The following is a 13049-nucleotide window of genomic DNA, read 5'->3' as shown; positions in this document are numbered from 1 at the left end:
ACTTCCACATGCACATCCACATGCACTTCCACATCCACATCCAAATCCAAATCCACATCCACATCCAAATCCAAATCCACATCCACATGAACTTCCACATGCACTTCCACATCCACATGCACTTCCACATCCACATGAACTTCCACATGCACTTCCACATGCACTTCCACATCCACATTAACTTCCACATGCACTTCCACATCCACTTCCACATGCACATCCACATGCACTTCCACATCCACATCCAAATCCACATCCACATGAACTTCCACATGCACTTCCACATCCACATGAACTTCCACATGCACTTTCACATCCACTTCCACATGCACTTCCACATCCACATGAACTTCCACATACACTTCCACATTCACTTCCACATCCACGTTAACTTCCACATGCACATGCACTTCCACATCCACATCCACTTCCACAAGCACTTCCACATCCACATCCACTTCCACATCCACATGCACTTCCACATCCACATGAACTTCCACATCCACATGAACTTCCACATCCACTTCCACATGCACTTCCACATCCACATGCACTTCCACAAGCACTTCCACATCCACATCCACTTCCACATCCACATGCACTTCCACATCCACATGAACTTCCACATCCACATGAACTTCCACATCCACTTCCACATGCACTTCCACATCTACATGTACTTCCACATGCACTTCCACATGCACTTCCACATCTACATGCACATCCACATCCACATGAACTTCCACATGCACTTCCACGTCTACATGCACTTCCACATCCACATGAACTTCCAAATGCACTTCCACATCCACATGAACTTCCACATGCACTTCCACATGCACTTCCACATCAACTTTCACATCCACTTCCACATGCACTTCCACATCCACTTCCACATGCACTTCAACATGAACTTCCACATCCACATCCACATGCACTTCCACATGAAATTCCACATGCACTTCCACATGCACTTCCACATCCACATGCACTTCCACATGCACTTCCACATCTACATGAACTTCCACATGCACTTCAACATAGACATGAACTTCCACATCCAAATGAACTTCCTCTTCCACATGCACTTCCACATGCACTTCCACATCCATATGAACTTCCACATGCACTTCCACATGCACTTCCACATCTACATTAACTTCCACATGCACTTCCACATGCACCTCCACATCTACATGAACTTCCACATGCACTTCCATATCTACATTAACTTCCACATGCACTTCCACATGCACTTCCACATCTTAACGAACTTCCACATGCACTTCCACATGCACTTCCACATCTTAATGAACTTCCACATGCAATTCCACATGCACTTCCACATCTACATTAACTTCCACATGCACTTCCACATCTTAATGACCTTCCAAATGCACTTCCACATGCAGATCCACATCTACATGAACTTCCACATGCACTTCAACATGCACTTCCACATCCACATCCACATCCACATCCACTTCCACATGCACATCCACATGCACTTCCACATCCACATCCACATCCACTTCCACATCCACATACACTTCCACATAAACTTCCACATCCACATGAACTTCCACATACACTTCCACTTCCAAATGCACTTCCACATGCACTTCCACATCTACATGAACTTCCACATGCTCTTCCACATGCACATGAACTTCCACATCCACATGAACTTCCACATGCACTTCCACATCCACATGAACTTCCACATGCACTTCCACATTCACTTCCACATGCACTTCCACATGCACTTCCACATACACTTCCCCTTTCACATCCACATGCACTTCCAAATCCAAATCCACATCCACATGAACTTCCACATGCACTTCCACATCCACATGCACTTCCACATCCACATGAACTTCCACATGCACTTCCACATGCACTTCCACATCCACATGAACTTCCACATACACTTCCACATTCACTTCCACATCCCAGTTAACTTCCACATGCACTTCCACATCCACATGAACTTCCACATGCACTTCCACATGCACTTCCACATGCACTTCCACATGCATTTCCACATCCACTTTCACATCCACTTCCACATGCACTTCCACATCCACTTCCACATCCAATTTCACATGCACTTCCACATGCACTTCCACATGAACTTTCACATCCACTTCCACATGCACTTCCACATGAACTTCCAAATGCACTTCCACATCCACATGAACTTCCACATGCACTTCTACATGCACTTCCACATCCACATGAACTTCAACATACACTTCCACATGCACTTCCACATCCACATGAACTTCCAAATGCACTTCCACATCCACATGAACTTCCACATGCACTTCCACATGCACTTCCACATGCACTTCCACATGCACTTCCACATGCACTTCCACATGCACTTCCACATCCACTTCCACATCCACTTTCACATCCACTTCCACATGCACTTCCACATGAACTTTCACATCCACTTCCAAATGCACTTCCACATCCACATGAACTTTCACATGCACTTCCACATGCACTTCCACATCTACATGCACTTCCACATGCACTTCCACATCCACATGAACTTCCACATGCACATCCACTTCCATATGCACTTCCACATCTATATGAACCTCCTCATGCACTTCCACATGCACTTCCACATCTACATGCACTTCCACATCCACATGAACTTCCACATGCACTTCCACATCCACATGAACTTCCACATGCACTTCCACGTCTACATGCACTTCAACATCCACATGAACTTCCAAATGCACTTCCACATCCACATGAACTTCCACAAGCACTTCCACATCAACTTTCACATCCACTTCCACATGCACTTCCACATCCACTTCCACATGCACTTCAACATGAACTTCCACATCCACATCCACATGCACTTCCACATGAAATTCCACATGCACTTCCACATGCACTTCCACATCCACATGCACTTCCACATGCACTTCCACATCTACATGAACTTCCAAATGCACTTCCACATAGACATGAACTTCCACATCCACATGATCTTCCTCTTCAACATGCACTTCCACATGCACTTCCACATCCACATGAACTTCCACATGCACTTCCACATCCACATGAACTTCCACATGCACTTCCACATGCACTTCCACATGCACCTCCACATCTACATGAACTTCCACATGCACTTCCATATCTACATTAACTTCCACATGCACTTCCACATGCACTTCCACATCTTAATGAACTTCCACATGCACTTCCACATGCACTTCCACATCCACATGAACTTCCAAATGCACTTCCACATCCACATGAACTTCCACATGCACTTCCACATGCACTTCCACATCAACTTTCACATCCACTTCCACATGCACTTCCACATCCACTTCCACATGCACTTCAACATGAACTTCCACATCCACATCCACATGCACTTCCACATGAAATTCCACATGCACTTCCACATGCACTTCCACATCCACATGCACTTCCACATGCACTTCCACATCTACATGAACTTCCACATGCACTTCCACATAGACATGAACTTCCACATCCAAATGAACTTCCTCTTCCACATGCACTTCCACATGCACTTCCACATCCACATGAACTTCCACATGCACTTCCACATCCACATGAACTTCCACATGCACTTCCACATGCACTTCCACATCTACATTAACTTCCACATGCACTTCCACATGCACCTCCACATCTACATGAACTTCCACATGCACTTCCATATCTACATTAACTTCCACATGCACTTCCACATGCACTTCCACATCTTAATGAACTTCCACATGCACTTCCACATGCACTTCCACATCTACATTAACTTCCACATGCACTTCAACATGCACTTCCACATCTTAATGACCTTCCACATGCACTTCCACATGCAGATCCACATCTACATGAACTTCCACATGCACTTCAACATGCACTTCCACATCCACATCCACATCCACATCCACTTCCACATGCACATCCACATGCACTTCCACATCCACATCCACATCCACTTCCACATCCACATACACTTCCACATAAACTTCCACATCCACATGAACTTCCACATGCACTTCCACTTCCAAATGCACTTCCACATGCACTTCCACATCTACATGAACTTCCACATGCTCTTCCACATGCACATGAACTTCCACATCCACATGAACTTCCACATGCACTTCCACATCCACATGAACTTCCACATGCACTTCCACATGCACTTCCACATGCACTTCCACATGCACTTCCACATACACTTCCACATCCACATCCAAATCCAAATCCACATCCACATCCACATGAACTTCCACATGCACTTCCACATCCAAATGCACTTCCACATCCACATGAACTTCCACATGCACTTCCACATGCACTTCCACATCCACATGAACTTCCACATGCACTTCCACATCAACATGAACTTCCACATGCACTTTCACATCCACTTCCACATGCACTTCCACATCCACATGAACTTCCACATACACTTCCACATTCACTTCCACATCCCAGTTAACTTCCACATGCACTTCCACATCCACATGAACTTCCACATGCACTTCCACATGCACTTCCACATGCACTTCCACATGCATTTCCACATCCACTTTCACACCACTTCCACATGCACTTCCACATCCACTTCCACATCCAATTTCACATGCACTTCCACATGCACTTCCACATGAACTTTCACATCCACTTCCACATGCACTTCCACATGAACTTCCAAATGCACTTCCACATCCACATGAACTTCCACATGCACTTCTACATGCACTTCCACATCCACATGAACTTCAACATACACTTCCACATGCACTTCCACATCCACATGAACTTCCAAATGCACTTCCACATCCACATGAACTTCCACATGCACTTCCACATGAACTTCCACATCCACATCCACATGCACTTCCACATGAAATTCCACATGCACTTCCACATGCACTTCCACATCCACATGCACTTCCACATGCACTTCCACTTCCACATGAAATTCCACATGCACTTCCACATGCACTTCCACATCCACATGCACTTCCACATGAACTTCCACATCCACATGAACTTCCTCTTCCACATGCACTTCCACATGCACTTCCACATCCACATGAACTTCCACATGCACTTCCACATCCACATGAACTTCCACATGCACTTCCACATGCACTTCCACATCTACATTAACTTCCACATGCACTTCCACATGCACCTCCACATCTACATGAACTTCCACATGCACTTCCATATCTACATTAACTTCCACATGCACTTCCACATGCACTTCCACATCTTAATGAACTTCCACATGCACTTCCACATGCACTTCCACATCGTAATGAACTTCCACATGCACTTCCACATGCACTTCCACATCTACATTAACTTCCACATGCACTTCCACATCTTAATGACCTTCCACATGCACTTCCACATGCACATCCACATCTACATGAACTTCCACATGCACTTCAACATGCACTTCCACATCCACATCCACATCCACTTCCACATGCACATCCACATGCACTTCCACATCCACATCCACATCCACTTCCACATCCACATACACTTCCACATAAACTTCAACATCCACATGAACTTCCACATGCACTTCCACTTCCAAATGCACTTCCACATGCACTTCCACATCTACATGAACTTCCACATGCTCTTCCACATGCACATGAACTTCCACATCCACATGAACTTCCACATGCACTTCCACATCCACATGAACTTCCACATGCACTTCCACATGCACTTCCACATGCACTTCCACATGCACTTCCACATCCACTTCCACATGCACATCCACATGCACTTCCACATCCACATCCAAATCCACATCCACATGAACTTCCACATGCACTTCCACATCCACATGCACTTCCACATCCACATGAACTTCCACATGCACTTCCACATCAACATGAACTTCCACATGCACTTTCACATCCACTTCCACATGCACTTCCACATCCACATGAACTTCCACATACACTTCCACATTCACTTCCACATCCACGTTAACTTCCACATGCACATGCACTTCCACATCCACATCCACTTCCACAAGCACTTCCACATCCACATCCACTTCCACATCCACATGCACTTCCACATCCACATGAACTTCCACATCCACATGAACTTCCACATCCACTTCCACATGCACTTCCACATCCACATGCACTTCCACAAGCACTTCCACATCCACATCCACTTCCACATCCACATGCACTTCCACATCCACATGAACTTCCACATCCACATGAACTTCCACATCCACTTCCACATGCACTTCCACATCTACATGTACTTCCACATGCACTTCCACATGCACTTCCACATCTACATGCACTTCCACATCCACATGAACTTCCACATGCACTTCCACATCCACATGAACTTCCACATGCACTTCCACGTCTACATGCACTTCCACATCCACATGAACTTCCAAATGCACTTGCACATCCACATGAACTTCCACATGCACTTCCACATGCACTTCCACATCAACTTTCACATCCACTTCCACATGCACTTCCACATCCACTTCCACATGCACATGAACTTCCACATCCACATGAACTTCCACATGCACTTCCACATCCACATGAACTTCCACATGCACTTCCACATGCACTTCCACATGCACTTCCACATGCACTTCCACATACACTTCCACATGCACATCCACATGCACTTCCACATCCACATCCAAATCCAAATCCACATCCACATCCAAATCCAAATCCACATCCACATGAACTTCCACATGCACTTCCACATCCACATGCACTTCCACATCCACATGAACTTCCACATGCACTTCCACATGCACTTCCACATCCACATGAACTTCCACATGCACTTCCACATCCACTTCCACATGCACATCCACATGCACTTCCACATCCACATCCAAATCCACATCCACATGAACTTCCACATGCACTTCCACATCCACATGAACTTCCACATGCACTTTCACATCCACTTCCACATGCACTTCCACATCCACATGAACTTCCACATACACTTCCACATTCACTTCCACATCCACGTTAACTTCCACATGCACATGCACTTCCACATCCACATCCACTTCCACAAGCACTTCCACATCCACATCCACTTCCACATCCACATGCACTTCCACATCCACATGAACTTCCACATCCACATGAACTTCCACATCCACTTCCACATGCACTTCCACATCCACATGCACTTCCACAAGCACTTCCACATCCACATCCACTTCCACATCCACATGCACTTCCACATCCACATGAACTTCCACATCCACATGAACTTCCACATCCACTTCCACATGCACTTCCACATCTACATGTACTTCCACATGCACTTCCACATGCACTTCCACATCTACATGCACATCCACATCCACATGAACTTCCACATGCACTTCCACGTCTACATGCACTTCCACATCCACATGAACTTCCAAATGCACTTCCACATCCACATGAACTTCCACATGCACTTCCACATGCACTTCCACATCAACTTTCACATCCACTTCCACATGCACTTCCACATCCACTTCCACATGCACTTCAACATGAACTTCCACATCCACATCCACATGCACTTCCACATGAAATTCCACATGCACTTCCACATGCACTTCCACATCCACATGCACTTCCACATGCACTTCCACATCTACATGAACTTCCACATGCACTTCAACATAGACATGAACTTCCACATCCAAATGAACTTCCTCTTCCACATGCACTTCCACATGCACTTCCACATCCATATGAACTTCCACATGCACTTCCACATGCACTTCCACATCTACATTAACTTCCACATGCACTTCCACATGCACCTCCACATCTACATGAACTTCCACATGCACTTCCATATCTACATTAACTTCCACATGCACTTCCACATGCACTTCCACATCTTAACGAACTTCCACATGCACTTCCACATGCACTTCCACATCTTAATGAACTTCCACATGCAATTCCACATGCACTTCCAAATCTACATTAACTTCCACATGCACTTCCACATCTTAATGACCTTCCAAATGCACTTCCACATGCAGATCCACATCTACATGAACTTCCACATGCACTTCAACATGCACTTCCACATCCACATCCACATCCACATCCACATCCACTTCCACATGCACATCCACATGCACTTCCACATCCACATCCACATCCACTTCCACATCCACATACACTTCCACATAAACTTCCACATCCACATGAACTTCCACATACACTTCCACTTCCAAATGCACTTCCACATGCACTTCCACATCTACATGAACTTCCACATGCTCTTCCACATGCACATGAACTTCCACATCCACATGAACTTCCACATGCACTTCCACATCCACATGAACTTCCACATGCACTTCCACATTCACTTCCACATGCACTTCCACATGCACTTCCACATACACTTCCCCTTTCACATCCACATGCATTTCCAAATCCAAATCCACATCCACATGAACTTCCACATGCACTTCCACATCCACATGCACTTCCACATCCACATGAACTTCCACATGCACTTCCACATGCACTTCCACATCCACATGAACTTCCACATACACTTCCACATTCACTTCCACATCCCAGTTAACTTCCACATGCACTTCCACATCCACATGAACTTCCACATGCACTTCCACATGCACTTCCACATGCACTTCCACATGCATTTCCACATCCACTTTCACATCCACTTCCACATGCACTTCCACATCCACTTCCACATCCAATTTCACATGCACTTCCACATGCACTTCCACATGAACTTTCACATCCACTTCCACATGCACTTCCACATGAACTTCCAAATGCACTTCCACATCCACATGAACTTCCACATGCACTTCTACATGCACTTCCACATCCACATGAACTTCAACATACACTTCCACATGCACTTCCACATCCACATGAACTTCCAAATGCACTTCCACATCCACATGAACTTCCACATGCACTTCCACATGCACTTCCACATGCACTTCCACATGCACTTCCACATGCACTTCCACATGCACTTCCACATCCACTTCCACATCCACTTTCACATCCACTTCCACATGCACTTCCACATGAACTTTCACATCCACTTCCAAATTCACTTCCACATCCACATGAACTTTCATATGCACTTCCACATGCACTTCCACATCTACATGCACTTCCACATGCACTTCCACATCCACATGAACTTCCACATGCACATCCACTTCCATATGCACTTCCACATCTATATGAACCTCCTCATGCACTTCCACATGCACTTCCACATCTACATGCACTTCCACATCCACATGAACTTCCACATGCACTTCCACATCCACATGAACTTCCACATGCACTTCCACGTCTACATGCACTTCCACATCCACATGAACTTCCAAATGCACTTCCACATCCACATGAACTTCCACAAGCACTTCCACATCAACTTTCACATCCACTTCCACATCCACTTCCACATCCACATGCACTTCCACATCCACATGAACTTCCACATCCACATGAACTTCCACATCCACTTCCACATGCACTTCCACATCTACATGTACTTCCACATGCACTTCCACATGCACTTCCACATCTACATGCACATCCACATCCACATGAACTTCCACATGCACTTCCACGTCTACATGCACTTCCACATCCACATGAACTTCCAAATGCACTTCCACATCCACATGAACTTCCACATGCACTTCCACATGCACTTCCACATCAACTTTCACATCCACTTCCACATGCACTTCCACATCCACTTCCACATGCACTTCAACATGAACTTCCACATCCACATCCACATGCACTTCCACATGAAATTCCACATGCACTTCCACATGCACTTCCACATCCACATGCACTTCCACATGCACTTCCACATCTACATGAACTTCCACATGCACTTCAACATAGACATGAACTTCCACATCCAAATGAACTTCCTCTTCCACATGCACTTCCACATGCACTTCCACATCCATATGAACTTCCACATGCACTTCCACATGCACTTCCACATCTACATTAACTTCCACATGCACTTCCACATGCACCTCCACATCTACATGAACTTCCACATGCACTTCCATATCTACATTAACTTCCACATGCACTTCCACATGCACTTCCACATCTTAACGAACTTCCACATGCACTTCCACATGCACTTCCACATCTTAATGAACTTCCACATGCAATTCCACATGCACTTCCACATCTACATTAACTTCCACATGCACTTCCACATCTTAATGACCTTCCAAATGCACTTCCACATGCAGATCCACATCTACATGAACTTCCACATGCACTTCAACATGCACTTCCACATCCACATCCACATCCACATCCACTTCCACATGCACATCCACATGCACTTCCACATCCACATCCACATCCACTTCCACATCCACATACACTTCCACATAAACTTCCACATCCACATGAACTTCCACATACACTTCCACTTCCAAATGCACTTCCACATGCACTTCCACATCTACATGAACTTCCACATGCTCTTCCACATGCACATGAACTTCCACATCCACATGAACTTCCACATGCACTTCCACATCCACATGAACTTCCACATGCACTTCCACATTCACTTCCACATGCACTTCCACATGCACTTCCACATGCACTTCCACATCAACTTTCACATCCACTTCCACATGCACTTCCACATCCACTTCCACATGCACTTCAACATGAACTTCCACATCCACATCCACATGCACTTCCACATGAAATTCCACATGCACTTCCACATGCACTTCCACATCCACATGCACTTCCACATGCACTTCCACATCTACATGAACTTCCACATGCACTTCAACATAGACATGAACTTCCACATCCAAATGAACTTCCTCTTCCACATGCACTTCCACATGCACTTCCACATCCATATGAACTTCCACATGCACTTCCACTTGCACTTCCACATCTACATTAACTTCCACATGCACTTCCACATGCACCTCCACATCTACATGAACTTCCACATGCACTTCCATATCTACATTAACTTCCACATGCACTTCCACATGCACTTCCACATCTTAACGAACTTCCACATGCACTTCCACATGCACTTCCACATCTTAATGAACTTCCACATGCAATTCCACATGCACTTCCACATCTACATTAACTTCCACATGCACTTCCACATCTTAATGACCTTCCAAATGCACTTCCACATGCAGATCCACATCTACATGAACTTCCACATGCACTTCAACATGCACTTCCACATCCACATCCACATCCACATCCACTTCCACATGCACATCCACATGCACTTCCACATCCACATCCACATCCACTTCCACATCCACATACACTTCCACATAAACTTCCACATCCACATGAACTTCCACATACACTTCCACTTCCAAATGCACTTCCACATGCACTTCCACATCTACATGAACTTCCACATGCTCTTCCACATGCACATGAACTTCCACATCCACATGAACTTCCACATGCACTTCCACATCCACATGAACTTCCACATGCACTTCCACATTCACTTCCACATGCACTTCCACATGCACTTCCACATACACTTCCCCTTTCACATCCACATGCACTTCCAAATCCAAATCCACATCCACATGAACTTCCACATGCACTTCCACATCCACATGCACTTCCACATCCACATGAACTTCCACATGCACTTCCACATGCACTTCCACATCCACATGAACTTCCACATACACTTCCACATTCACTTCCACATCCCAGTTAACTTCCACATGCACTTCCACATCCACATGAACTTCCACATGCACTTCCACATGCACTTCCACATGCACTTCCACATGCATTTCCACATCCACTTTCACATCCACTTCCACATGCACTTCCACATCCACTTCCACATCCAATTTCACATGCACTTCCACATGCACTTCCACATGAACTTTCACATCCACTTCCACATGCACTTCCACATGAACTTCCAAATGCACTTCCACATCCACATGAACTTCCACATGCACTTCTACATGCACTTCCACATCCACATGAACTTCAACATACACTTCCACATGCACTTCCACATCCACATGAACTTCCAAATGCACTTCCACATCCACATGAACTTCCACATGCACTTCCACATGCACTTCCACATGCACTTCCACATGCACTTCCACATGCACTTCCACATGCACTTCCACATCCACTTCCACATCCACTTTCACATCCACTTCCACATGCACTTCCACATGAACTTTCACATCCACTTCCAAATGCACTTCCACATCCACATGAACTTTCACATGCACTTCCACATGCACTTCCACATCTACATGCACTTCCACATGCACTTCCACATCCACATGAACTTCCACATGCACATCCACTTCCATATGCACTTCCACATCTATATGAACCTCCTCATGCACTTCCACATGCACTTCCACATCTACATGCACTTCCACATCCACATGAACTTCCACATGCACTTCCACATCCACATGAACTTCCACATGCACTTCCACGTCTACATGCACTTCCACATCCACATGAACTTCCAAATGCACTTCCACATCCACATGAACTTCCACAAGCACTTCCACATCAACTTTCACATCCACTTCCACATGCACTTCCACATCCACTTCCACATGCACTTCAACATGAACTTCCACATCCACATCCACATGCACTTCCACATGAAATTCCACATGCACTTCCACATGCACTTCCACATCCACATGCACTTCCACATGCACTTCCACATCTACATGAACTTCCAAATGCACTTCCACATAGACATGAACTTCCACATCCACATGATCTTCCTCTTCAACATGCACTTCCACATGCACTTCCACATCCACATGAACTTCCACATGCACTTCCACATCCACATGAACTTCCACATGCACTTCCACATGCACTTCCACATGCACCTCCACATCTACATGAACTTCCACATGCACTTCC

The sequence above is a fragment of the Gobius niger genome (genome assembly GCF_951799975.1).
Source record: "Gobius niger genome assembly, chromosome: 4".
Lineage (NCBI taxonomy): Eukaryota > Metazoa > Chordata > Actinopteri > Gobiiformes > Gobiidae > Gobius > Gobius niger.
Note: the sequence above shows the minus strand (reverse complement) of the source record.